The following is a 25,790-nucleotide window of genomic DNA, read 5'->3' on the forward strand; positions in this document are numbered from 1 at the left end:
GCCGAGCAGGGAGCCCGATGCAGGACTCGATCCCAGGACCCTGGGATCATGATCTGAGCCAAAGGCAGATACTTAACTGACTGAGCCACCCAGGCGCCCCAGAAAGCAATTAACTTTTATATATTAACCTTGTGTCCTGCAATCTTGCTATAATTGCACATTAGTTCCAGTTTTTTGTTGATTCTTTCAGATTTTTACATAGACAGTCATATCATCTGTTGAAAGAGAGAGGGTTTTTTTCCCCCTCCCAATTTGGATACTTTTTATTGCCTTATCTTATTGCATTAAGTAGGACTTCCAGCACAATGTTGAAAAGGTGAGACAAACATCCTTGCCTTTTCTTTATCTTAGGGAAGCTTCTAGTTTCTCACCATTAATGATATTAACTATATAGTTTTTGTAGATGTTCTTTATCAAGTTGAAGAAGTTCACCTCTATTTCTAGTTTACTGAGGGTTTTTACATGCATAGGTGCTAGATTTCGTCAAATACTTTTTCTGCATCTATTAATATGATCATGTAATTTTTCTTTTTTAGCCTGCTGAGTTGATGGATTACATTAATTGATTACTGAATGTTGAACCAGCCTTTCATATCTCGGATAAACCCCACTTGGACATGGTGTATAATTCTTTTTATGCATTGTTGAATTTGATTCCCTAATATTTTGTTGAGAATTTTATCATCTATGTTCATGAGAGATATTGATTTGTGGTTTTCTTTTCTTCTAATGTCTGTGTCTGGTTTTGGTATTAGGGTAATACTGGCATCATAGAAGGAATTAAATATTTTCTCTGCTTCTATCTTCTGGAAAAGACTGTAGAGAATTGGTATAATTTCTTCCCTAAATGTTTAGTAGAATTCACCAGCGAGCCCGTCTGAGCCTAATGCTTTCTGTTTTGCAAGTTTATTATTGATTCAACTTCTTTAATAGATATAGGTCTATTCAGGTGTCTGTTTTTTTCCTGTGTGAGTTTTGGCAGAATGTGTCTTTCAAGGAATTTATCCATTTCATCTAGCTATCACGTTTGTGAGCATAGAGTTGTGCATAATATTCCTTTATTATGCTTTTAATGTCCATGGGATCTGTAGTGCTCTCCTTTTTTTCATTTCTAATATCCATAATCTTGTCTTCTCCCTTTTTTCTTAGTTAGCCTGACTAAAGGCTTGTTTCTATTGATTTTTTTCCCCTCAAAATCCCAGCTTTTAGATTGGTTGGTTATCTCCATTGCTTTCCTATTTTCAATTTCATTGATTTCTGCTCTACTTTTTATTTTTATTTGTTTTCTTCTTCTTACTTCAAATTTAATTTGCTCTTTTTTCCCCTGGTTTCCTAAGGCGGAAGCTTTAATTATTAATTTTATAACTTTCTTCTTTTCTAATATATGCATTCAATGCTATAGATTTTCCTCTAAACATTGCTTTCACTGTATCCCACAAATTTTAAGTTGTATTTTCATCTTCTTTTAGTTTAAAATATTTTTTAAATTTTTCTTGAGATTTCTTCTTTGACCCATGTGTTATTTATAAATGTGCTGCTTAATCTCCAAGCACTTGGGGATTTTCCAGGTATTTTTCTGATATTGATTTCTAGTTTAATTCCATTGTGGTATGACAGCAGATGTTGTATGGTATAAATGCTTTTAAATCTGTTAAGGTGTGTTTATAGCCTAGAGTATGGTCCATCTTGGGGAATGTGAGCTAGAGGATAGTGTGTAATCTGCTGTTGTTGGATGAAGTAGTAGTCTATAGATGTCAGTTATATCCAGTTGATGGTGTTGTTTCCTTCAACTATGTCCCTATTGAACTTCTGCCTGCCAGATCTGTCCATTTCTGACAGAAGTATGTTAAATTCTCCAACTATAATAGTGGATTCAGCTATTTCTTCTTGAAATTCTACCTGTTTTTGCCTCATGTAATTTGACCCTCTCTTGTTAGATCCACATGCATTAAGTATTTTTATGTCTTCTTGGGAGACAGGATGGTACAGGGGGCTGGAGTTGGGTATTTCTCTCCCCTCACGTGGAAAGCTAGGGCTGGCTGGAGTTGGGTATTTACCTTGACCCAAGTGAGTTAGGCTCTGATAAAACCCTAGCTGATTAGGGTCTGGTAAAACAGTTTCTTCTGAAGGCAAGCCTTGTTAAGAACAGAATGATCTGGCATTTTTCCTCCCTGACTGGAAGCATAAAGGGTTTTTCTTCAATATTTATCATGAGGACCTGATAGTGTAAGGAGGAGTTCCCCATGACTGAGTCCCTCTGGGGTTTTTAACTCTCAGATATGTCCATTCAGTCTCCAGTGATTCAGCGGTTACAGTTCAGGTTTTCCTACCATGGCAATGGCTCCTGCCGAGGCAGAGTGGGGAAGCAGTTGTTTGCCCTGGGACCTCAGTTCTCTGACAGAACTAAAAGAGTTGATTTCTCAGTTTGTTCAGCTTTTAATTTGTTAAGATGAAGTGACAACTTCTAAGCTCTTACATAACGGAGCAGAAAACTGAAGTTCCCTTCATTCCTTTTTATGCCAAATAAATTGTCCATTATATGGATATACCACAATTTTGTTTATCCATTCATCTGTTGCTGGACATTTGGGTTGCTTCCACCTTTTTGTTATTATAAATGATACTATTTTAAACATTCATATACAAATTTTTGTGTGTACATATGTTTTCATTTCTTGGGTATATACCTTTGAGTAAAATCATTGGGTCATATGATAGGTAGCTCTGTGTTTAATCATTTGAGGAACGGCCAGAATGTTTTCCAAAATGGCTGCATCATTTTACATTTCCACCAGCAGTGTATGAGGGTTCCAATTTCTCCACATCCTCACCAATATTTGTTATTATCTGACTTGATTCTAGCCATTCTAGTAGTTGTGAAGTGTCATCTAAGTGGTTTTGATTTTTATTTCCCTGATGACTAATGATGTCGAGCATCTTTTCGTGTGCTTATTGGCCATTTGTATATCTTGCTTGTAGAAAAGCCTATTCAGATTCTTTGCCCATTTTTAAATTAGGTCATTCGTCTTTTTATTACTGAGCTATATGAGTTTAAAAAAATATATTCTAGATGAAAATTCCTTATAAGATATATGATTTGGAAATATTTTCTCCCATTCTATGGGTTGTCTCTTTCCTTTCTTGATGGTGTTTTTTGGTGTTTTTTTTTTTTAATTTTTTTAAAAGATTTATTTATTTATTTTAGAGAGAGCGTGCACACACAGGGGAGAGGGGCAGAGGGAGGGAGAGAAAAACTCTTAAGCACACTCAGCACTGAGTGCAGAGCCTGATGCAGGGCTGGATCTTACAACCCTGAGATCACAACCTGAGCCGAAACCATGAGTTGGATGCTTAACTGACTGCGCCACCCAGGTGCCCCAGTCTTGCTGGTGGTTTTTGAAACACAACAGTTTTTAGTTTTTAGTTTTTCTGAAGTCCAATTCACCTATTTTTTCTTTTGTTGCTTGTCTTCTTTTATTTCTGACCTTCTATCTGAGGTAACTTGCTTCTGAATAATACCTTAGTGAAAGCCTACTGGTGATCTTTTGTTCGTCAACAATTGTATGTATTTGACATCCGTTCTTTTTTTTTTTTTTTAAGATTTTATTTATTTGACAGAGAGAGAGACACAGCGAGAGAGGGAACACAAGTAGGGGGAGTGGGAAAGGGAGAAGCAGGCTTCCCGCCGAACAAGGAGCCTGATGCGGGGCTCGATTCCAGGACCCTGCAAGCATGACCTGAGCCGAAGGCCAATGCTTAACACCTGAGCCACCCAGGCGTCCCTTGACATCCATTCTTAAAGGATATATCTCTAGGTCTAGAATACTATGTTGGAGTTATTTTCTTTCTGTGCATTAAAGATATCATTTCACTGTCTTCTGGCTTCCACCATCGCCATTGAGAAGTCAGCTGCCTTTCTGTCTCTCCTTTGAAGATACTATCCCTTTCCTCTTACTTCGTGCTTTTCTTCACATTCACTATGATGTATCTAGTTTTGTTTGTTTGTTTGTTTGTTTGTTTGTTTGTTTTTGGTATCCTAGTTGGACTTCTTGATTCATGAATATTGGAATTGGTGTCCTTCCACAGACCTGGAAAATTCTCAGCCATTATTTCTTTATAACCCTCTTTCCTTCTAGAACTCCACCCCAATTACATATATGTTAGATGTTCTCACTGTATTCTTTCCTCCTTTCTTCAATATTTTTAGTCTTTTTGTTTTTATTTGTATCTGTTTGTATTTTTGTTTTTATTATTTGTATTATTTTTTGTATTTGTTATTTGTATTATTTGTATTTGTTTTTATTTTATTTATATCTCTGCTGCATTCTGGATCCAGTCCATTAGTTTTCACTTTAGCTGTATCTAATCTGCTAATAAACTGACTTTGAGTTGTTAATTTCTTTTCAGTGCTCAAAGTTTATTTTGACCTTTTTAAAATCTGCCATGTTTTTTATAGTTTCTTGTCCCTTTGTATTTCTTTAAACAGTAATCTTATACTGTTGTCTTATATTGTATGTCTGATAATTCTAATAACTGAAGTTTCTGTGTATTTCTGTTGTTTGTAGTTTCTGTCAGTTCTCACTCAAGTTTATTATTTCCTTGAGTCCCTGATTTTTTTTTTCACTGGTTCTGGATGTTTTATTTGAAAATTTATTTGTAAGAATGATTTGTCACCAAAGATGATGGCATTTTCTCCAGAGAGGATTTGTTTGTTTCTGCCAGGCGTCTCGGAACTCTACCAGTCTGGAACCACCTTAATCCAAGTTCAAGGCTTGAGCTTACCTGGATCACCAAGATGACTGGAACTGGAAAGTCCATGAGAAAGTTGGTTTGCTTATGACTCCTCATAATTTTCAGTGTAAACATTTGGGATCCTAGCTTAAAATGAGCAGGAAGGAGCATTTATCCAAGTCCCCCTTTTGATAGACTCTGGGCCTTAAATTTTGTCCTAAAGCCTCCAAAAACCACAACTGTTTCTTCTGGATTAGTAAATGCCATTAGGGAAAATGAAGCTTGTGTACCAGACTTACTTCTCTGGGTTCTCATTTTTTAGTATATTGTGGTCAGCTAATGCTTCACTCTCTTATTGGCTCTTTGGTGCTTTTAAGATATTTTTATATGCCATATACTTTTTTCAATTGTCCTCTGTGGAAGATTTGATCCTAATAAACTGACTCCCTATATGGTGTCTCATGAAAGCTTCATACCAGTTCCATTGGGTACATGAGATTATTTACATTATATATACATATATATAATTTGGTCCTCAAAAGAGGTCTATACGGTATCATGAACTGGCCACTTGCCAGTTGTGAGAGCTTGGGCAAGTCAATCTACATCTTTGTGTGAGGAGGTTAATAATAGTATCTACCTCCTGAATTTGTTGATATGAAGGACACAGTAAAGGCAGTTGTACACTAACCTTGTTGTCAGGCGAAGACACTGAGACTTGGGGAGTTGATTCCATGCGTCCATATCCCACAGATGATAAGCAAACAGTACGGAGCACCTCCCGTGTGCCAGCACCTGTCCCAAGACCTGGGAATGCAGCCATCTACAGAGCAGATGTGGCCCCTTTCTCAGACAGCCTAAAAAGCCCAGGATCCACCTCAAAGGCTATGACTTTACCCCCCAGCACCAGCAGCTCACCATAGAGAGGTGATGGAAGACTGCCCTGGAGGGAGTTCCAACTCTGACTTACAAAGCACAGGCTTACAAAGGCCTTTCCAGATGGAAAAGCTGAGTGCGGGTGTTTAAGGCAGGCGGAACAACGTACGGAGCACGTCAGGGTGCAGACCTCTCTCTTTCTTTCTCTGTCTGGGGAGGAATGCATCTTTCATCCGTGTTTTCCATCCAAGTGCTGAAGTAGCATTCTTGTTACAAGGAAGTAGGTCACATTTCCAGGCCGCAAAAAGGAACCCTCTATCTGCGCTGTGACAGGGTGTGAGACCAACTGCTTGGACTGCCTCCCCCACGTGCCTCCCCGGGGTCTGCACTCTCTGGGGTCTGCTATTCCCAGAGCAGATATGCTCTTGCTGCTGGGTGTGGGAGCCACACAGAATTCATGAGCAGCCCTTGAGTTGGCCCTAATAGAGATGGGGGTGCAGTGGGGAGAGCTTGCGGCTTGCGTGAGCACCTCAGCCTGCCCTCTGGTCCAGGTGACTCATAGCAACCGGGAGGTGCCTTTTCCCATAAGAAAGCTCAGGCCAGAAACCTTGCAAGGAAGTGTTATCACAAGCTCTACCTTTGCTAGGATCTACTTGTGCACACAGAGCTTTAACCTTCCTTTGGGGGCTACAGAGGCTCTAGGGACGTCTCTGTGAGAATAAGCCTACACCTGGCATCCAGCCACACTGGGGACCCATGGTCATGGGCTCTGTGTTGCCTGCACCTGCTTCCTGGAGCTGTCATGGAAAGTACTGAGCCAAGGGACGAGCTGAACCACCAAATGGTAGATTCAAACTAAGGATGCCAAGTTCTCCAGGGAAGCTTGTGATATGGTAGAAATGGTGTGGATTTAGAGACAGACTGGTGCAGTGAGGAGAGCTGTCTGAAAAGGGCCCTGGAATGTTGTTCTGTGTTGTCCAAGCAATGAGCTATCAGGGGGCAATCTGCTCCCATAGGCCAACAGCTCCTTCCTCCTCCCCACCACCACCAAGGGGAGCTGTGATATCCTATTGGCCCCCAAAGGCCCCAGAGACAGTCAGCATCCCCAACAACCCCTGCAAACAGCCGGCACCCCCACTCCACTTGCCCAAATCCAAGTAGCCTCCGATTCCCCACTGACGCGGCCACTCTCTCGTGTCTGCCTGTCCAAAGGGAGAGCCGGGGAGGTCCATCCACTCTACGAAGGGCAGGGACATGGGACATGAGGAGACGTCTGGCTCAAGAGCTTTCAGGCAGGGCCCCTTCCCCTCTGAGCCCTTCCAGGCTGCTTCTGCCCTATCAGGAGAATCTTGCTTCCCTTTTTTCCTACCTTAGGTGAAGAGGGAATGAACCCCTGGGTGTGGAAAGTCCCATCCAGAAAGGGCTCCAACTGGGCCAGGACCTTCCATCTGTTGTTTTGCCAAAGTTCGTTCCTGTATTAGTTTTCTGGAACTGTTGTAACAAAGTGTGGCAAACTTGGTGGCTTAAAACAACAGAGGTTTATTCTCTCACACTACTAGAGGCCACAATCCAAAATCGAGGGTTGGCAGGGCTGGGCTTCCTCCGGAAGCTCTGGGGAGGTCCGCTCCATGCCTCTCTCTTAGCCTCCAGTGCTGCCAGCAATCCTTAGCGTTCTGCGGCTTATGGCCACATCACTCCGATTTCTGCCTTCATCGGTCGGTCTCCTCCCCTGTGTATCTCTTATAAATATAACACTTGTCATTAGGTTTGGGGCCCACCCAGTAAGCCAGGAGGATCTCCTCTTAAGATACTTAGTTATATTGGCAAAAAAAATGTTTTTTCCAAATAAGGTCACATTCACAGGTTCTGGGGGATAGAACATGGGCATATCTTTTGGCGGCTACCATTTAACCCACTGCAATCCCCTCCCAATTTCTCCAGAAGATAAAGCCAGTCTTATTACTTCACCACCGAGAGAAGTAGGGAGAGAACATGTGCCAGGTTCTTCTGCATTCATGTCTCAACTCTTCATCTAACATCTCACCAGCCAGGTATTCTCACTTCTTACTCTTCTTTCCAGATGAAAAAATAGAGGCTCAGAGATGTTCAGCAACTTGCCCAAGTGACACAGCTAGGAAGTAGCACAGGGGGATTGGACCCCGTGTCTGTCTGTGTTATGCAAAGAGATGCCTCCTGGGTCTCCCCCTGTCATGCACCAGGGCTTGGGACGAATCCTACAGCGTCACATGTAATGGGTTAAGGATGATGCTTTATTGGAGAAAGGGGGCAGTCACATGGGCCAAGGGTCAGCAAGAAGCAAGGAGACAGGGAGCCTCTAAGCCAGCCAAAAGCCGTCAGAGGGGAGGGCCAGGACCAGAGCACTGTTATGATGCTGGGTATACCATGGCAGGAGACACGAAAGCCCTCCCAGGACCTCCATTCAGTGGCAGTAGCCTCTGTCTAACCTCATGGCAGGTGGTCTCATGAAGAAGAATCTAGCATGATGAGGGGCAGAGAACACCGCGGTGGGGCGGGGGTGGGGGTGGTGCAGCTAGAAGGAGGAGATGTGTCTGAGGACGGAGGTCAGCGTGCTGGAGGAGAACAGGCAGAGGAAGAGCCGTGGGAGCGTCTGCACTTTCTCTGTGGGGGATGGACAGCCATCGCGGGGTCCAGAGCCAGTTGTGGAGAGATGGCCTTGACTTCTTAAAAGCTCTCGCTATGAGGGGCGCCTGGGTGGTTCAGCCGTTAAGCGTCTGCCTTCGGCTCAGGTCGTGATCCCAGGGTCCTGGGATGGAGCCCCGCATCGAGCTCCCTGCTCGGCAGGGAGTCTGCTTCTCCCTCTTCTCTCTCTCCCTCTGCCCCACCTCATGCTTTCACTCTCTCTCAGATAAATAAATAAAATCTTAAAAAAAAAAAAAAAGGCCTGTCTGCTGAATCGATGGGAAGGGCTGGGGGTGGGGTGCAGCTTAGGAAGAACATCAAGAACCCGTGACCAACAATAGCAAGGGCACTGTAGCCTCAAATGCCATCTACAGAGCTGATGTCATGGAGATGGGGTTTAAGGCCGCAGAAGTGAACAAGCCCTTGCAGGGAGTCAATGTACGGAAAGAGAAGAGGCGATGGGTGCCTCCGCTATTTAGAAGTTACTTGGGAGAAGAAAAGGAGTTTCATTTTAGCCCGAGGGGTGAGTGATTGATTTACTATGACCTTTTACTGAGTGCTTCCGGTGTACCAGGACACCACAAGGCATTTTAGATGCATTATCTTTTCTTCCCATAATAGCCTTGTGAGATGAGCATCATTTAAAGCATGACACAACTAAGGCTCGAGAGAGGTGAAGTGACTTGCCCAAGGTCACATAGCCAGGAAGCAGGACTGGCTTTTGAACCTGGTCCATCCCCCCTGAGAAAATCTGCCTGGGAGTTCCTGTTTGCTGTCACATCTTGTCCTGCTCCCCCACAGACTGAGGTCTCACCTCTTTGAAGCGAAGCCATGCAGCTGTTTCTTCCTGACAGCTGTGAGGCTGTCTCTGAGGGAGGAAGCATTTTGTTGCCTATCCAGCCCCTTCCAGGAAAGAGCCCCTGAATTGCAGGATTCCACCCACCCACCTCCTCTGACATGCAAAATTAAGACCTGGCCGCTCCCAGAAAAAACTCTTTGGCTCTCTGCATTCCCTGTTTCTCCTTCTCTGAAAACAGCTCCCAACAGGGTGGGGCTCAGCATCCTCCGGCCCTGACCCGCTCCCTGGATGGGTGCCCGCGAACCCTCTCCAAACTCCTAGCTGCTGTTAACAGAAACCAATAGCAATATCTATGAGTCATCAAGAGCCTACTGGGTGCCAGGCTTTCTCCATACATCATGGCCAATTTCCCTGCTAAGACTCTTCCCATACTCGTTTTCAATACGGGGAGTCTGAGGCTCAGAGGGGTAAAGGAACCTGCCCAAGGTCACGCAGCTGGGGAGTAGCTAAGCCAGGATCCGGCCCATCACGCATCCCAGTGCCAGGCACAGGGCTGCCCAACCTGTACTCAATAACAATGACTTTTTGAATGGACTCAAGCCCACCACAAAGCTTCATCCTGCATCTGTGCGAACACAGGCCAAGCTGAAAGGCACAAAAGGTTTTGCTCCCCTGGCCCCAGACCCTGCTGCTAGGCTGTGGGTCTCCCATATCCAACCCTTGTGCCTGCTCTGTCAGCTCCAGCCTCACCCCACCACGCCCAGCCCTGCCCAAGCCGAGACCTGGCCCTGAAAACCCTCTATTCCTGGTTCCACCTTAGGTCTGCTTCTCCCCTCAGCAGCCCAGGGCCTGGAAAAAGGAAGAAGTAGGAGGTAGGGGCCAGTAGGGTGGGTGGGTGCGGCTGGGAGCAGCTAGGTGCAGCCGGGCCAGAAGAACAGAACTACTTCTCAGAGAGCTAGAAGGCTTGGCATTCTTGCTGCTTTAGGCCTAGACACATTCCTCCTCGTGCTGCACTGCCTAGAAAAACAGGTCACTTGGTTCAGTTCAATAGCTAGGTACCAAGTGTCCACTGCATTAGTCAAGGATGGCTAACTACTATGACAAATGGCCCCTCATCTTCGTGGCTTAGCACGATAAAGTGTGTTTAGATTTTTGTTTTGTTTTTGTCTTTCTGTATTTTTCCTGGGAATTACTTTTGAAAACCCCAGCAAACAATTTAAAAGTAGGGTGGAGCAGGGGTGCCTGGGTGGCTCAGTCAGTTGAGCGACTGACTCTGAATTTTGGCTCAGGTCATGATCTCAGGGTCATGGGACTGATGCCCGTGTGGGGCTCTGTGCTCTGTGCGGAGTCTGCTTGTCCCTCTCCCTCTGCTCTTTCCCACTGCTCGTGAGCTCTCTCTCTCTCTCTCTCTATCTCAAATAAATAAATAAATAAATAAATAAATAAATAAATAAATAAAATCTTTTTTTAAAAAAAAGTAGGGCAGGGCAGGTGAATGAAAGAAGAGTAGAAAAATGTTGATAATGTTTAAAGCTGAATGATGGATGGCTAAAGTGGGTTATTATACTATGCTCTCTACTTCTTTTGTTTATTTGAAATAATTATGCATGTTTACTTCTCACTACTACAAAGTCTAATGCTCATGCTCCCAGCCCCTGGCTCTCCTCTTCCCTCCAATGGCTGCTCCAGGACACAGCTGTTCCATCTCGTGGCTCCTCTGCCATCTTGTGGTCTGAAGATCATTCTGGAGTCATCCGGACAACAGAGTGAGAGAAGAAACAAAAGATGGCAGAGCCACTACTTAGCACCTCATGGTGAAGGGCTCTGCTCCCTTCTGCTCACATTGCATTGGTCACTGGGCTGCTGGGAGACATAGTTCCGGGCTGGGCAGGTACTTCCCAGCACCGCACCATAAGGGGAACTCCAGCCCTGGTTGGTGAGCTGATCATCTCCACTCCACCCACTGTGTGTTGGGTGGGGCCATGTCAAAGGTGTTGCCCAAGGGGGTAGCCTGGTCTGCAAGGAGATAAAAAAGGACCTGTAAGAGGCTTGTAAGGATGAGCTGTTGAGTTTTGCTGTAAGGCTTCCCAAGCTTGTCCCATGACATATCTATAAAATGGTCTTGGCTCATGGAGGGAGGGAAGGTGGTGGGAAAGAAGGCCCATAGTCTCCAGAGTCTCTGGGCATCTGTCCTTCAACACACTGGTACCTCCATCACAATACCCACCTTCTTATATGAAATGTGGCAAAGGAATCACTTTGCAAAATGTTACCACTAGGAGAAAATGGGCAAATCTGCAAGGGATTTTTGAATAATTTCCTGTAATTGCATGTGTATCTATTATTATTTCAATAAAAATGTCAATAAAACAGGGGGCAGTGGCAAAGGAGAGACCCTAGAGGAGCCCAAGGCACTGGGAGACGGTCCAGGATGGACCCGGGGCCCCTGTCTCCAGTCTCTGCCCCTCCTTCAGGCCCCCAAAGCGGTTGCTCCAAAGTCCCAATCTGCCTGGCTACTCGGTTGCCCTGCTTACCTCGCTGTGACCTATAGGATGAAGTCCATTCTCTGTTACAATATATCAGGGTCTGACCTCTTCCCAAACCATTTCTCTATCCTCATCCTCTTCTCTCCCTGCACACACACACACACACACACACACACACACCCTTCAATCACTCTGAGCCCTGAGTTATTCTCCAAATTCACTGTGCTTTCTGCTCCCTTGGTCCTTACCATGTGCTGTCCCTTCGAGCCCCACCTCACACATGGCAAACTCCTACACATTTTCCAAGACCTCTGCCCCTGACTATTTTATGTTCATCCGAAGCTCAGCGTTCAATTATCTACATTAGTTTATGGGCCTTTTTCTCTTGCTGGACTGTAATCCCTTTGGTGCTAACACCATGACTCATTCATTTTGATGTCCATAGTTCCTAATATAGGGACTGGCAAGGACTAGTTCTCACTAAAATGTTAATGGTTGGCTAAATGGAGAAGTGAATGAATAAAAGAGGGAAAGGGGGAAGATAACACTATGACCTCTGCCTATCTACTAGGATTGTTGTCAAGTTTAAAGGGTTTTTGATGGGGCGCCTGGGTGGCTCGGTCATTGGGCCTCTGCCTTCGGCTCAGGTCATGGTTGCAGGGTCCTGGGATCGAGCCCCACATTGGGCTCCCTGCTCAGCGGAAAGCCTACTTCTCCCTTTCCCACTCACCCTGCTTGTGTTCCTGCTCTCATTATCTCTCTCTCTGTGTCAAATAAATAAATAAAATCTTTTAAAAAAATAAAAATAAAGGGTTTTTGAAATGGGCCTATGGGTCACTCTCATGCTGCTACTGCTATTCTCCCTGAATCCACCCCCATCCCACCATCTACCCCCTGCTTCACTTAGTCAACCCAACAGAACCTTCTAGGCCCTGGCCAGGCATCATAGTGTAGGGGAAGACAAGGATACTTGCAATTTGGGACACATGTGGTCAGAGCCTGTCTGCTGACTTCTAGCTGTGTGTTCTTGGACGGATTAGCTCAATTCTCTGAGGCTTAGTTTATTCTCCTATAAAATCACCATTCCTCCAACCGTTGATAGGAGGATTACAAGACAGACGTATCTAAGAATGCCTGGTACGGCTCAATGAATGTTAGCTCCCATCCCGTAAAGCCCTCTCCTCTTGCTTACCAGTGAACCTTCTTTTCCTTTGAATCTTTTTTTTAAGACTTTTTTTTAGAGCGGTTTTAGGTTTATAATAAAATTGAAAGGGAAATACAGAGATTTCCCGCACATGCACAGCCTCCCCCGTTATGAACATCACTCACCGGAAGGGTACGTTTTTACCAAGAATGAGCCTACATCATCATCATCCAAAGTCCACCATTTACCTCAGGGTTCTTTCTTGGTGCTGTACATTCTGTGGGTTTGAACAAACATATAATGACATATATCCATCATTGTAACATACTACAGAGTGTTTTCACTGCCCTCAAAATCCTTTGTGCGCTGCCTGTTCACCTCTCCCCTCCCCCCACCTGGCCCCATTCCTGACACCGCTGATCTTTTACTGTCTCTGTAGTTCTGCCTTCTCTAGAACGTCATAGAGTTGGAGTCTTACAGTATGTAGGCTTCTCAGACGGGTTGCCTTCACTTAGTAATATACATTTAAGTTTCTTCTATGTCTTTTCCTGGATTGATAACTCAATTCTTTTTAGGGTTGAATAATATTTTATTGTCTGGATGTACCACAGTTTCGTTATCCACTCACCTACTGATGAAGAACATCTTGGTTGCTTCCAGGTTTTGGCAATTATGAATAACACTGCTATAAACATCCATGTTCAGATTTCTGTGGAGACAGGTTTTCAAGTCTTTGGGTCAATTCCAAGGAGTACAATGGCTGGATGGTATGGTAAGAGTACATTTAGTTTTGTAGGAAACCGCCAAATTGTCTTGCAAAGTGTCTGTACCGTTTTGCATTCCCACCCGCCAAGAATGAGTTTCCCTTTGATGCTTTAGTGAATGAATGCCGAGTACTACATAGTCCAAGGACGTTAGCCCATGTTTCTCGGGTAGATGACTAAATCCTGGAAAGCAAAGCTGGTGGGGCATATTTCCTTTGCAGCCAAAGCACTCCATTCGGCAAGAAGTACACAGAGAGAGCTCCAGTAGCAAGTGGTGCTATTATCATGATCATCTCTCCCTTTCTTGAGGAATGCCCTGAAGATTCATGGTAAAAAGACAACAAGCTACCACTTTTGAGCACCTACTGTATGCTTTGCGTTTTACATATATTTTCTAACTTAATCCTAACTACACTTTAAAGGAAATACTCTCATTATCACTATTTTAAAATCATTATTATTTATTTTTTAAATAAATCGGAAGTCTCATTCCATCTCTATCCCTATCCACCCCTCCCTCAAAGAATCCTTTTTAATAGTTTCTGGTGTATCTCTCCAGAGTTTTTTTATGTCAATATAAGAACATATTCTTAAGCTCCCCCCTTTTCTTATACAAAAAACACGCACATCATACTGTCCTACACTTTGTTCTTTTCACCCTATAGTTTATCTTGAAGATTTTTCTTTATAATACACCTCCTGACTTTATTCTATTGGATGGGGGTATCATAATGTATCTAACCAGTCCCCTGTCAAGGGAATTTTAGGTTGTGGAAACTGAAGCCCAGAGTGGGGAACGTACTTGCCCAAGGTCACATAGCCAGGAAGTAGAAGGAAGGGCTTGTTTCTAGGTCCTCCCCTATTCTCTTTTTTTTTTTTTTTTCTCTTACCTAGAGAAGCTTCACTACATCTCCCTGGAAAACACAAAGTAGAGATGAGTTGTAAACTCTCCTGGCTCTACAGGAAGGGCCTCATTCACTGGACAATTGCCCTGGCTCAGGAACCTGGCTCCAGGCACTCAGAAATGTCTGAGGAAGGATAAGACCCTGGATCCCAGCATCACCTCAGTGGTCAGGGATATTGTCCTGGAGAGGCTGCTTGCGTCCCCGTTCTGGCCCTGCCATTGAGCAGTTCTATGACCTTAACCATAAAATTTCACCTCTCTGAGCCTCAGCTTCCTTATCTGTAAAATGGGGATAATAGTTGTATTAGTCAAGATTCTCAGAAGAATAGAACAGATATATATCTGTCTCCTATGTATATCTATCAGAGAGAGAGAGAGATCTATATATACCAGAATCCAGAAGGCAGGCCAACAACAGGCTGGAAACTCAGGCAGGATTCCTATACGACTGTCAAGGCAAAATTCCTACTTTTTTGGGAAACCTCAGTTTCTGCTCTTAGGGCCTTCAATTGATTGGATGAGGTCCACCCACACTAGGGAAGGTAATCTCTTTTACTTAAAGTCAGCTGATTATAGGTCCTAACCACATCTACAGAATATCATCACAGCACTGTCTAGTTCATGTTTGCCTAACAACTGGGGACCCCAGCCTAGCCAAGTGGGCACATGAAAGTAATCGTCCCAATAGTCAGAGCCCACAGAAGAAAAAGCTGTGAAGAAACTTGAAAATACGGGCTAGCTGCCTGTAACGTTAGCTGGGCCCTGGCAGGTGTCTCCGTGTTAGAAGAGGATGAGAGCAGTTAGTACCCTGGGGACGTAAGATGAGGTGCGCTCTCAAGGAGCCCACAGACCAGGGGCTGTGGAGACGGAAATGCAGACAATGACAAGACTGCAAAAATGCCTCTGCCCGGCGGGACGCAGAAGGCTGTGGAAGCCCAGGGGCGAGCAAGGGAAGGCTTCTTGGAGAAGGTGACCAAAGTAATTAGTCTTAAAGTTTAAAGTGAAATTAGCCAAGTGAGAAAAGAAGAGCCGGCAAAAGGGCGAAGGAACATTCCAGACAGAGGAGCAGCCAGCACAGAGGCACAGAGGTGTGAGAGAGGCAGGAACCGGTGTGGGGTGCGGCCCCCAGCGCTGGGGCCGGAGAGGGAGGCAGACCCATCACGAGGGGCGGCGTCGTCGCAGGATCAGGACGATCAGGCCGACTTGGATGAGCACTCGCTGTGCCTGAGTCACTGCTGTGTTCTCTCGCAGCTCTCTGGGGAGGTAGGCACTGTTGCCGGGTGAGGTCATTATCAGTCACACAGCGGAAGCAGCCGGCTCAGATGCGAGTCCGGACAGCTGGCTCCGGGGCCTAGAAGGGGGTGACATAGCCTCAGGGAGGCCAGGAAGGGCTGCTGTGATGGCTAGGGGGAGGGACAGGTCAGGCTTGTTGCATCTGAGACGATCGGGACAGCCAAGTGGAAGTCAGGGGCATGAGTGCCGAAGACAGGCCCTTACACCCACCCTCGGGGGCAGTGCTCATGGGGCACATGCCAAGCTAAGCGTTCTGCGTGGAGCGTCCCTTTAAGTCCACTCAGGCACCACTCATGCATTCTGTCACCCTCAGCCTCTGCCTCTGACTCCTACGTGTGGCCCCCACCCCCGCTGCAATGGCTGTAAAGCTCCCTTGGCCACGATCCCCGCACCCAAAACCCTGATTCCTGTTTTTATCAGCCATTCTTTCCAGATTCTCTGCCCTCTAGCCCTTCCTCCCCCACCCGCTTTCCCTAGAGGCTTCCTAAGCCCCAAAGGCCACAGAGGATGAATGACATCATCTGTGCTCTGGACCTCGCTGGGCCCAATTATCAGGCTATAAGTGGAAACGCCCTACATTTTCCCACAGGAAAGTGGCCTCCCCAACTCCTGACTCTGCATGCTTCTGGGGATCTTGGCAGAGTCCTGCAGCTCCTCCCTAAGGAGAACCGAGCCCCCTCCCCATGGACCTGCCATTCAGGTATCTTTTATCCCCTATAGCCCCTGTCAGCTTCTTCCAACATGGGGACACCGCGGCTTTCCACAGAAGGGACGCAACACCACGAAGTCATTAAAACCAGCAGTTTGGGAACCCGATTGACCTAAATTCATGTCTAGCTCCCCCTCTTCCCACCTGTGTGAACTTGGACAAGTGGCTTCCTGGCTCTGGGATTCCACTGTCTCACTTTTAAGTTGGGAATAATAAAAGACATCATCTCATTAAAGCTCTTGAACAATCCTCTGAGGTACAAACATTGTCCCCATATTACAGACGAGCAACCAGGCATAGAGGAAGCCAGACATTTGCTCAAGGCCGCTGGCTAATAAGTGGTGGAACCAGGCAGGGCCTGGATGAGAACCCCTGTGGTCAGGAGAGCTCTGAACTGCCAAAGAGCAGCCCAGAGAAGTGGGGAAGGCTTCCCCTAGCCAGCCCTGGGGGGCTTGGGTGGGGTGAGGCCAGTGTCAGGGGACACCCAGGTTCCAGAACGGGCTTGGCCCTCGCTAACCGCAGGGCAGGGGAGAGTGAATTTCTCAGGACTCAGCCTTCCCAGCTGTAATGGGGATGGCAGGCCCCACCACAGGGCTATGGTGAGGCTCAGGGGAGGCAATAGCCCACCCCCCCACCATTCCGTGTTGCCAGCCAGGTTGTGATTCACCCACATGTCCCCGCATTATTCACTAATCCTTTTTTGTTTAAAGGGATCGTAATACATCATTCAAATACATTTATCGGAAATTTCTTATCATCACCTTAAAAAGAAAACGGGGCACATTTGCCATAAATAGAAGGTATTTACACAGCGAAGCCGAAGCAAGCTCTGCACCTGCAGATAGGTGTCACCGTGTTACAGACGCGCTCCTACCGACCTGCTGCCTCGGGTGCACCTCCCACGCCTTCTTAACGCTGGGCTGGCTTCTCCAAGGCTGGGTCAGGCACCTTCAGGGCATCTTGTCACCGCCCTCCAAGCACACAAGGCATGTCCTGGGTGGGTGCACAGGAGGTGCTCAGAAACCTGAGCTCCTCTCTCTGGCCTCACTCTCCCAGAAACAGACATCTCACAGGAAGAAGTTGGCCTTCCCTCCTCCAGAGAACAAAGGGGCCATAGCAGCAACCTCCAATTAAACTCCCACTCCCCCAGCAGCATCACTTACTGCCTTGAAAGAGCACTGGGGTTTGCTGCTGGCCATGACTAAACATGGCATGTGACGTGGAGGCCATGGCACACTGTCCCCAGCAACTGTCTTCGGCCTTCCGACACGGGAGCTAAACTGCTACTGAGAGTACCAAGAACCTGCTGCGCTCTAAGTCCCCTATGGCTCCCTATTGCCCAAAAGAATGTGTTTTCCTCAGCCTTCCAACAGCACTCTCTTCATTCTCGGGTGCTTTCTCTGCCACATTCCCTAGAATCTGAGTCCTCTTTTGGCTGGACTCTAGACTGAATTCTGTTGGACAAGGCACTCAAAGTCCCAGAGAACCAGAGCCCAGGGAAAGCGAGAGCTTCCACTTCATTGGCTTGTCTCTGGGCCCTAACAACAGAATGTCCTCAGGTAGCACTGTTCCTGCTTCCCAGGGGGTTCCTCAGAGCAACTGAGCTCCTTCGGCAACCTTAGCATGCACTTCCTCAGTCTGCACTAGTTTGCCCAGCATGGCTTCCTCCCTCCTGCCAAAGGGCTTTTCCAGTGCTGTCCCCACTGCTCCGAGTGCTCTTCCTCCACCTACAGGCCCAGTGACCTCCTTTATGGTCAGCTGTCAATTCAGGGTCACCTCCTCCAGGAAGCCTTCCCTGACTTCACAGCAGCTCAAGTCCCTCTTACTGCTCTGGCAGAAACAAGTGCTCCCTCCAAGCACCTCTCTGATTATTTGAGCTCCAGTCCCACCCCTAGGCTCCACGTGGCCAGGAGCTATGTACCTTCTGTTGTCCCTTCAGCCCCAGCACCTCATACAGAGCCTGGCACAGGGCAGGAGCTCAAGAAATGGATACTGTTATTAGAATATTAGCACCCACCAACCTGGGGGGAGGAGCCAGTGCGTTCTCCCCTCCATCTCTTTCTCCTGCTGGTGCCCCTACAAGGCATGTCCTTCTCCTTCCTCTCCCCTGAGATACTCACAGCCCATCCGACACCATTCACAAAGCCATTCTTCTCTTTGGATCCTCACAGCCCCCTTGTGAGGGAGGCAGCACATATTATCACCACATTTTAAATACAGAAACTGAGGCCCAAGGAGGGAACGTGACTTGTTTGAGCTCTTACCGCTGAGAAATGGCTAGATCTTGAGGCAACTATGGTCTTCGGACTTCTAGTTTGAAACTCAGCCCAGGTTTAGGGGTTCCTCTCATTCTTCTTCCATATGGACTCTAGGATTCCAATGCACCATTCGTCTTGGGCTCAACTCATGGCACAGACTGACTAACTTACTCATTTTCCTCCTCATTGCAACCCCTCTGTCACCACGCCCATTTTAAGAGATAAGAGAAGGGCCCCTGGGACTGAGCAGCCTGCCTGGACCACGTGGCTACTGAGACACAGCCTGGATTCAGACCTAGGTGGGGGAAGCTGTGCTGTGATCTTCCCGCCTCTACTCCCCTCCTCCTGGAACCAGCAGCCTGGTTTCCTGTGGGGGTAGCCCCCCCATACAAACAGTCCAAGCGGGCTGTCAGTCAAGGTGCCTCACCCTCCCCTTACCCAGCCAGGCCACTCACACCCTAGTCTCTAGCAGAGGGGCACTGTACATATGACCATGTTGCTGACTCGCTCCTGAAAGAGTGCCCATTTATTCCCACTGCCTGGATCCCCAGAGCCCCGCCCTTGCTGAAGCCTCTGGCTTCTCAGTGAAGTCTGGAAGCCACACCATATTCTTCCAGTACATTTCTTCGTGCTGAAGTCGGACCGTCTGCTTCTGTTGCTTGCAACCAGAAGAACAGACTGCTTCTCCCAAGCTGGTGATAAGATCCTCGAGGCTGGAACTTAGTCTCACACTCCTTGTACATTCTCCTTGTGCCTGGCACAGAGCGGGCCACCGGGTACCTATTTGAGAAACTGAGCAACACTGGAGCCCCTGGATGGTGGGGCCCTCCACCATTCTTAGTGTCATCTTCATGGTTTTTATCAATTTCCACATTTTCTACCATAAACTGGTATTGCTTGATTTTTTCTAAATAAGTAAGCTAAGGAGTCCTCAAAAAATATGAAGTGACTGGGCGCCTGGGTGGCTCAGTTGGTTAAGCAACTGCCTTCGGCTCAGGTCGTGATCCTGGAGTCCCAGGATCGAGTCCCGCATCGGGCTCCCTGCTCGGCAGGGAGTCTGCTTCTCCCTCTGACCCTCCCCCCTCTCATGTGCTCTCCCTCATTCTCTCTCTCTCTCAAATAAATAAATAAAATCTTTGAAAAAAAAATATGAAGTGACTGTTGATTCCCAAATCCTCTGTTCCTATTGGAACATGCAGGAAGTGTGGGGTTCCACAGGCAAGTCTCCTGCTTTGGGTCCCTAACTGCCCATTCTCCAGAGCCCCCAAAACAAATGGAGGTCCCTGTTGGGGAGGCCGGAGCCTGGCTTAAGCCAAGAAGAATCTCCCTTAATCCCCTTCCAAAAATTATAATATACCCACTGAAAAATGAAAAGGTATTTGCCCTAAGTATAGAAGTAATTTTTTTTCTTATCTATATTTTATTTTAACTTCTTTTTAATTGTATTATTTTATTTTAATTGTACATATGTATTACCTGCATGGCTAAACAAAGTTAGTTTTTAATGCAAACTGAAAAAAAATCAATTTTAATCATAACAGAAAACTTGAGCAATAAAGAAAATCAAAGAAGAAAATTAAAATCACCTGTTTCCCCACCACCCAGAGATAATATTCAAATTAAAATATATTTCTCTCCAGTCTCTTTTCTATGCTGATGTCTGTGCTTTCAGGGTATCTTAGTTTTTTTCCCTTCGTGGTTTCTCTTTTATTCTTAAGGTCACCATCTTAAATTATTTTTAAAGTATGTATTAGCTACACACTTATGATTATTAAAAATGTTACAATATTGCACAAGTATTATTTGTCAATGTATACACACACACACACATTTACATATATACCCACATACGTATATATAGTTATGTGTTTGTATATCTAGATGTTTGCTAGGTAATTGTAAACACATATGAACCCTCAGATTTATTTATTTGGTTTGTTCTCACAGTCAAGAGAGATTTTTGCAGAGATATGAAAAGAATATTACAAGTAGTACAAATCTGAAGCCTTAAATAGAAATGTCAGGAAGTTATAGATTCCTGGTAATGTATGAATCATAGGGTAGGTGGATTAATGTTTTCAGGCTAAAAGTTGATCAAAGGAGTTCACCATGTCTTTAACTTCATGCTCTTAATTCCATTACATAAACTAATTGAAGCCTACATTTTTCAATCCTTTTTGTAAAAGAAAGTATATATGTCAGTCTCCTTCTGACTGTGGCTTGGGGAGACACATCCTCCTAACTTGTTCTGTTTGCTGACTCTGCCCCATGGCTGATCATTTTCCTGGGTAGTTTGTAGTTTTCCTTATGGTAAGCCCATCTTTTCCAAGGGCTGTAATTCCTATGGGGGTTTCATGTGCCCTGGGTTGGAGAAATGTCTTTGAAAACCAGCTTTATATTTGCTCTTCTGGTGTGCCTGAGTGTTTGTTAGTCGTGACCGATTTTTACAATGTTTTCTTGGTCTGGGTTTCCTGTACCAGTTAAACAGTATAAATTCAATCTACTCTCGCTCGCCTAGTAGAGTCTTGAGATTTCAAAATCTCAAGAGGTACTTTTTTCATTTCCACCCAGAGCCTGAATTTGAGACCATATTTTGGGGGAGGTCTCCCTAAGCCTCACCTTTCATGGGGGGCAATGGCAGTCAGGAAAGGCAAGGTTATATCACGGTAATAAGCCCAAACTTGCAGTAGCTTAACACAACAAAGGTTTATTTCTTCTACTCCACGTCGATCAGGAATCCGTGGAGAAATCCGTGCCATGTGTCTTCACTCAGGGAGACAGGCTGTTGGAGTAGCCGTTCTTTGAACCTTCGCTGTCTGGACAACGCTCTGGAAGTATTTGGTGAACAAGCTGAGCGACTACTCCAAAGGAAATGCCTTGCTGAGTATCTCAGTTCTGCGTGTCTACCACATGCATGCCAAGGCTGTGTCTCCTGTCCCAATGGGGATTTCTCTTTATTTATTTGAAGTTCAGCTAAGTGTTTTCAATACCTTTGTTTTGATTTTACCCAGTACTTCTAGATGTTTCTTTGGTCGTGGTGAGGAAGGAGAAGTGTCACCTCAGTTTGCCATGTTGCCAAAATCAGAAAAATTTGTATTGTGTCTTCTAGACTAGGAACATGCTGTTGTGTAACCCTTTTTCTGTTAACTATGGGTTATAATTATTTTCCTGTAACCTTGTATGTTCTTTAGAAACATAACTTTTCATTGCTCCACAGTAGTCTATGAATGAATGTACCACTCATTTATTTAACCAATCCCCCCGTTGTTGGACACTTAGGTTGTTTCCAGTTTCTCCCTATTGACATTAGGGATGCAACATCTTTAGGTGCAAGAGTGACTTTCAAAATATCTAACAACTGCGATGGTCTGGTCTTGGACACCAACCAGCTGGAATGGGCAGTGGTCATAAATGGCTGGTTTGTCCGCACCATGTGTCCCCACTGTGTGTACATTTATCTTTGCACATACCCTGTGATTTCCCCTGGATACGTTTCAAGAATTGGAATTTCTGGGTGGCCCAAAGGATAAGTGAACATTTTAAGACTTTTGCACCTACTTCTACAAGGCTCCAGCCTCATTCCCACTCTGAGAGAATCCCTGCTTTCCATTCTCATGGCTGTTCACCTAGTAATGGGTCAAGAAGGCGCAGGGATGGCATTTCTCACCAGTGATTCCCTGGTCAGCGGGGTTTGTGGTTCCCTATCAGAGGCTGATAATGCTAATGGCTAATGGAGTGTCCAGGGTCCCTGGAGGAAGCCTGAGAGAGGGAAGTTAGAGATGTAAGTAAGTGCACCTCTGCAGGGAGGGGTAGTGGGGCTTGCGGTTTGGAGGGGCTCCCAGCTGCAGAGGAGGCAGGATCTTCAAAGAACTGCCCTGGGTCAAGTGATGCCTGGACTCAAATCAGTACGACCTTGAGTAAGTCCATCCTCACTGAGCCTGTTTTCTCATCTGTAACATAGGGATACTCCCTTCCAGGGTTGCCTCGAAGCATGCGTTCAGCAAGATAGTGTGCTCATCTTTCAGGCCTGGCACCGGGCAGCCGCGCTAAAAGAAGGGTAGGGGTGAGGCCGAGGACAGTGGCAACAGCTCTTCTGGTGTGTGACGACACACTTGTGCACTCTGAATCCTCGTCTTCTGCAGGCGGAGTGTTCCCTGTCTCTCTGCAGTGCTTCCAAGGGGAAGGAGGCCAGGAAACCTGGATTGACTTGACCCAGAAGAAGAGGAAACCAGATGTGCACAGTAGGAATTTGCCCACTCGGGGGTCATAGCATCTCATGTTCCTCCATAAGGATCTCCCCCTACCATGGCCTCTGAGGTCTTTCCTGTTCTAGCCCCTATTCCCCTCTGACCACTTCTCCTACCATCCTTCGCTCGTTACCCCGCACCAGCATTCTTGTAGTGTTTTGAACACAGCAAGTTCCCAGCCTCAGGGCCTTTGCACTTGCTGTTTCTCTGATCTGGCATGCTTTTCTGGATCTTTGCAGGGTTCACTTCCTTGCTCTATTCAGGCTTCAGCTTCAATGTCGCTTCCTTAGAAAGTTCTTCCCTGGTCACTCCATCTGAAATGGCAGGCTGTCCCTGCACACCATCCTCTCTCTCGTTCTATTTGCTCACCCACTTGTTTTCTTCATAGCACTTATCCTTACTTAAAATTATCTCATACATTTCCTTATTGCTTGCTTATTGCATGTCATCTCACAAATAAAATACAAGCCCCATGGGTAGAGACTTTGATTTGTTTGCTGCTATACCCCCAGCCTCCAGAACAGTGCCTGGAGCATAGCAGATGCTGCAAAAACATTGATCCCCTTTTCATAGGAGCAAGTCCCTTTCATTCATTTCCAGTTTGGTCACTTCACAGCAGTGTGACCTTGGGCAAGTCACTTCATCTCTCTGCCCCTCGTTTGCTCAACTGTACAATGGGGCTAACCACCCCCGAGACCCAGCGCGGCGGGACTGCCCCAGCACGGCCTGCTACCGCTTGCCCCTCCCGGGGCAAATCCTCTACAAAGCCAGCCCGTGTCATCCCAGAATGCTCCAGCTTAGCTTATCCCAGGCTGGGGCGGGGTGAAGCGCTTCCCACGTCTTACTCCATCACCCTACCCTGCTTCCCAGCTGGGCTCTTTGCATGGCTTCCTTCAGGCCCCATGAATAATTGATGATGCGTGGGTCCCTTTTGGAGCTCCTCATAATCACTGGGGGAAAAAGAAGCCTTTCTCTCTCTTGTTTAGATCCCCTGACTCGGCCTTCCTCTCTGTGGATGAGTCACCCAATCTTAACCCTGCAGCTCATCTTGGCGGGTGGCCGGAGGCCTCCCCTCGGAGCCCCAGAGGCAGGGCTGGAGAGTGTGGGCAATCAGTGGGCAGGACCAGTGCACTCAAGCTGAACTAGATCATTCTAGAAGCAATTTCATCTCACCTGCAGATGCCAGGCCGAACCCGCACTCCTCCCTCAGAATCTTTAGACCCAGCCCGAATACTAAGCCTAGAGCTTCCCTGAGGGCAAGCATGTGCCCAGGGGTGGACTGGCTGTGCTCCACTGGGGGCCATGCACACTGGGCCATCCACTGGGGGCCAGTCACTGGCCAAGGGCAGGCATTATGCTGGACGTTTCATGAGTCTTATCTCATTCCTTTCCACATCCCTCTGGAGAGATAGGGGTGGTTGATCTCTTTACACAGCTGAGGCATCAACAGAGAAGTGAAGTAACTTGCCCAAGGTCACACAGACTAGCAAGTGACCAGTGTGTCTGGCTTTGTGTCCACATTCTTTCTATGACACCAGAGAGACAACACCAAGAATTTAGGGAGAGCTTCCAGGATTCCCCACAAGAAATAAACAGAAGTCTATCAAGCCAGGGCCTGGAGACACATCAGACAAGAGAGGGCCCAGCCTACTCCAGATACCCTCCCTCCCCCAGCCCACCAGGACCATGAAAAGACATCCCAGGGTGATCCCCCACAGCACAGCCCCTACTCACCTCCACTAAGGATCATTTACTCACCACCTCCAACTCCAGGAATGTGACCTTTGGTGCAGTGAATCACACACCTGACTGAGTACTCCCCTGGGAGTCAAAAATCCTAAATTCTACCCTCAGCTCTGCCACAGAGCTTCTGTGTGATCAGGCAGGTCATGACTTTCCTATCTCCTCATTCATGAAATCATAGATCTTGTTGTTCTCTGTTGGGAAATCCAGGTTCTAGAAGCTACGATCCTTACAAGGTGATTTTTAAGGCTCTGTGGTGTTGCACCTGTCCTTCCTACAGGTGGCCGAACTCCTGAGTGTGTGGACATGGGCACCTCCATCCTTGCCTACATTCTACCTAAATGCCCTCCATCTTCCAACCTCACTGGCCCAGAGCAAAGACTCAATGCTCCTGTTGCCTCAGGGGCACTGGGGTTTTGCCACCCAGCCTCCTCTCCAACCCTCAGTCCGTGGGGCAGAGAAGCTGACTGACCCCATACCTCTCAAGACACCTGTGACCAAGCCTGTCCACTTAAAGTGTCCATAGACCTGACCCATTGAGGGAGGGCCTGGAACCCAAGATGACCTGTTGGAATGAATTTCAAGGTTTTCCTGAAAATGCTGGAACAGGTGCTTGTCCTTCCGCCTTCCCTGTGTGATGTGAATGACGAAGATATAACCCTGGGTGCTGCTGACAGCCATCTTGGGACCACAGATAGAAGATCTGCCTGAGGGCAGGGGACTCACTGAAGGAGCCATCCCACACAATAGATGGAGAGAAACCGAGAAGTGGTAGATTGAGCTACCTTGGGGCTGTTCCGCTACGGGAGCTTCTCTTCTGTCACTTGCAACCCAGAATCCTAACTGATACTGGCACCCAGCTGACAATCAATATATGTTTATCCAACTGAAGTTTATTCCAGAGCTGAGCACCATGATCCTACCCACAGTAGTGCCCTCCATGTCCATAAATGTAACCTGAGGCTGGTTAAAAACATACAACATGGTCGGGCAGGTGGGGAAAGTGAAGCCCCAAGAGGGGACTTGTCCCAAAATGCAGAGTTGGAAAGTGGCCCAGCCAGGACTCGGGCCCCATTAATCTGATTATTAACCTCACAGAAGTAAGGGAAGTGGGTTGTCCTAGTTCTGGTCAAGGGCCCACTTCCTATGGAAAGGAAGTCTCTTTTTCCCTCCCA

General features: G+C 46.6%; 1 long non-coding RNA gene across 3 annotated transcripts; it reads right to left on the bottom strand.

The window, feature by feature from the left end:
- Positions 1-5,845: 5,845 nt before the first annotated feature.
- LOC123861801 (uncharacterized) lies at positions 5,846-19,191 on the bottom strand. 3 transcript variants are annotated; one of them, XR_010413219.1, is made up of 6 exons: positions 18,632-19,191; positions 17,246-17,360; positions 15,521-15,716; positions 13,326-13,406; positions 12,883-12,974; positions 5,846-11,083 (listed from the first exon to the last, which is right to left on the bottom strand). It is a non-coding gene; the product is annotated as an uncharacterized LOC123861801 (long non-coding RNA). The 3 variants fall into 3 exon arrangements; XR_008508059.2 differs by lacking the exon at positions 15,521-15,716 and having other exon boundaries at positions 18,632-18,868; XR_008508061.2 differs by lacking the exons at positions 15,521-15,716; positions 17,246-17,360 and having other exon boundaries at positions 18,632-18,862.
- Between the last annotated feature and the right edge of the window lie 6,599 nt (positions 19,192-25,790).

This window comes from Mirounga angustirostris, unplaced genomic scaffold (genome assembly GCF_029215605.1).
Source record: "Mirounga angustirostris isolate CCGP_5_RB_7025 unplaced genomic scaffold, mMirAng1.0.hap1 SCAF_7, whole genome shotgun sequence".
NCBI lineage: Eukaryota > Metazoa > Chordata > Mammalia > Carnivora > Phocidae > Mirounga > Mirounga angustirostris.